The sequence below is a fragment of the Populus euphratica genome, unplaced genomic scaffold, assembly GCF_000495115.2.
Source record: "Populus euphratica unplaced genomic scaffold, PopEup_1.0 scaffold386.1, whole genome shotgun sequence".
Taxonomy (NCBI): Eukaryota; Viridiplantae; Streptophyta; class Magnoliopsida; order Malpighiales; family Salicaceae; genus Populus; species Populus euphratica.
This window is the reverse complement of record NW_011500206.1, coordinates 158487-161519: the sequence shown is the minus strand read 5'-3', so window position 1 is coordinate 161519 and position 3033 is coordinate 158487. Positions and strand designations below refer to the sequence as shown.

The following is a 3033-nucleotide window of genomic DNA, read 5'->3' as shown; positions in this document are numbered from 1 at the left end:
AGAGAGAGAGGCTGCTAGGATAACAGGAACAAGAGTGCTCCATCATGATCCCTACCGGTTGAAAACACTATTTCTTCTTTCTAAAAATTCTAAGAGATCATTCTATCTGAGAACAATACAACACACTTGCTATTATGTTATGATGCTGATGCTTTATTTTTCTGCACAGTGAACCTAGACGAAGTCCAACTTATGAAGCTTATTCTCGCTCCAGAAAGTATGTCTGGTCTTTCAGAGTCTTTTGTTTTTATGTTTTCCATAGATCTGGAATGGATTCTTCTCATTGCTGTTATGTATTTACAGAGTGAGATCAAGATCACACTCATCTTCACCATCACACTCAAGGCGTTATACTCATAGAGGGCATCCTGATGAAGTTCACCGTAGTAAACCAAGGACTCCTAGGATAGAGTACATCACAGAATTTGGGGCACCTGGTGACAGGGATGAGCCAAAGCTTAAAGGATATTCTCCACCATCATCTCCTCCATCACAGGCTGATTTGTTAAACCGGTCGGAGCACTCGACCTTTAATTCTTGCAAAGATAGATTGGACAGTCTTTACTGTGCTGCAGCATACCCATTTGAAGCAAACATTTGTGGTTTAAAATAGATCACAATAGGGTTATCTTCTTAACTGGCAAGATGGAGAGGAAAGGAGGCTTCCTTTCCAAAGCTCAAATTTTCACTGGAATGGACATAATCTAATTGCTTCTAAGCTGCATTCAGCTATTGGAATGGTATGTCTAATGCTTGTGATTTTCTGCAGGCCATCATCCTGTCACATACTTGAAGCACTGCATATTGATCCTGCATCTGGTGTGTCCCTTGATAATGATAAGAGCACAAAAGCATCAAAATCAGCAGCAAGGTAGTGTGTGTGAACTGATATTCATGATGCTTGCAAATTTATTTGTATGGAACTTAATGAGCAAGATGTCTAGGAGGTCTTTGACTTTAAGTTCCTGCTTCCTTTCCTTTTACTTTGTTACGTGAATTTTGTGACTTTGTTCTGTTATTTCCACTTATTTCTGATTCAATTATCATATGCTCTCCTTTGAACAGCACACCATCAGGATTAGCAAAATTAACCAAGGCAAGTACTTCTGGGGTACCTTTGAAGCAGCAACAAGGAGAGAAAAAAGAAACTCCTCAGGAGAGACTCAAAAGGATCATGAGCAAACAGCTAAACAAACAAGGTATGACCTAAATTATATTTATCTATAGTTATGTTCAACAATTGACTTGTATTCATCAGTGGTTTTGACAATGAAGGGCTTGTGTTTATGGAACTTTAAATTTTTATTATCCAATTTGTTTCACTGGGCCTGGGCCTTTTTATTTTAGGAAGGGGAAGGGGTTCTTTGCACTTTCTACATCTGGTTATGGTCCATCTTTTGTCTTTGCTCTTCTGCAGTTAAAAAAGATACCGCTGCTGAAACTGCCAAGAAACGAGAACAGGAGCGCCAGAGGCAGGCAAAACTTGCAGAAACAAATCAACGGAGTTGATATAGACATCGCAGCCGTAGCTGGAGCTACAGTAATTCTCCACCAAGGTATTTACCATACTCGATTGCTAGGAATGACATGCTGAGTAGCATCTTTGACATGTTCATCTTCATACTTGTTTGGGATATTGAGTGAGAATGATGCTTGTTTTTATCTTTTTAAAAGGAAAGTTGTTTTCTCAATGTAGGAAAATATCTTTTAAATCCATGAGTTGTATTTGCCTTTTATTTTCCAATTCATATTTCACTTTTGACATGGTTTTAGAACTCAGGCCTCTAATTCTTGTGTCAAGTATTCCAATTCATCCGTTGTTTGCAACATTCTTACCTCATTTTTTGACTTGTATATTTGTGTTCTCTTCTTCAAGGCTAATCATATGAGTTTAATGCCCCATTATTGTGACAGTCTATGTAAAAGTCTGTCATAGAAGGTGTTTTTAGATTCCAAAATTGATGTTTGTTAGAAGTGAGGAAGATAGTTTCTTGTCAATTTATGACAAGGTGAAATCAGCCACATTAAAATATGATTAAATGTTTTCCCTTTTGATGTTTTTCTCTGGATCAGAATATTGTTTTTAAGTGAACTTATATTTTTCTCCTAGCCAACAATATGCATTTCTGTAGAAGATACAGGTCCAGTCGAAGTCGAAGTCGAAGTTCTCGAAGATATCATTCCCTCTCCCGCTCCCAATCCCGATCCAGCTCCCAAACACACACCCAGTCCCGCTCTCCTTGTTCCCGCTCACCAAGGTAATAATAATATCAAGTGTCTCATTCTTTTGGTTGATATAAATCATCCAGAGACTAATTGGAGGTGTAACATCACAAGGGTAAGAAGCCGATCGAGATACTGATACATATTCTGCAAAGCTGGCCACCGGCATCAAAGATTATGAATGTGTATGTTTTTGGTGCCATGTTCTCTTATGAAGTCCTAGCTTCACTCCAGTTTTGTAATCTGCAGGTGATGTTTTAAGGCAAAGATGAGTATGAGCCTTTTTTGGTAATCAGTTGCGTTTACCATTTTCTTTTCCTTGATTGCAATATGATAATGTAAGTGACTGTTGGCATGCGTGTAATCTTTTCGTGATAGCATGTGATGGTCTTTTGTGCAAAAGCGGATCAAGCCTCACGAACTTGGTGTTGATTCAAGGCTACTAAAAGCTGAAAACTTCTAGCCCATTTGTAGTTGAATCTTAGCCCGGATGGAATTCCATTAATTGTACTTAAACGAGGGTAGGCTGACTTCTCCTAGACTGAAGATGTTATTCTTGGCTTTCAAAGCTTCCAGGTATCTTGCTGGGGATTTTGAGTCTATAGAAGTATAGTTGAACAGTTATCGAGGCTATTTCATTTATGTTATCTATGTGGTCAAGTTGAGCTTAACCTCGAAATGTGTTCCTGTTGGCTCGGCGCGAGCATGTTGGAAGTAATTATGGACAGCTACATTTATTTGATGTTTTTATGGGAATGCGTTGAAGGGGGCCAATGGAAGAGTCATTGTGAACACTCTTTCGTCGGTGTT

General features: G+C 38.7%; 1 pseudogene; it reads left to right on the top strand.

The window, feature by feature from the left end:
• LOC105112021 (CLK4-associating serine/arginine rich protein-like) overlaps positions 1 to 2856 on the top strand; it is a 5704-nt pseudogene extending 2848 nt beyond the window's left edge.
• The last annotated feature ends 177 nt before the right edge of the window (positions 2857 to 3033 follow it).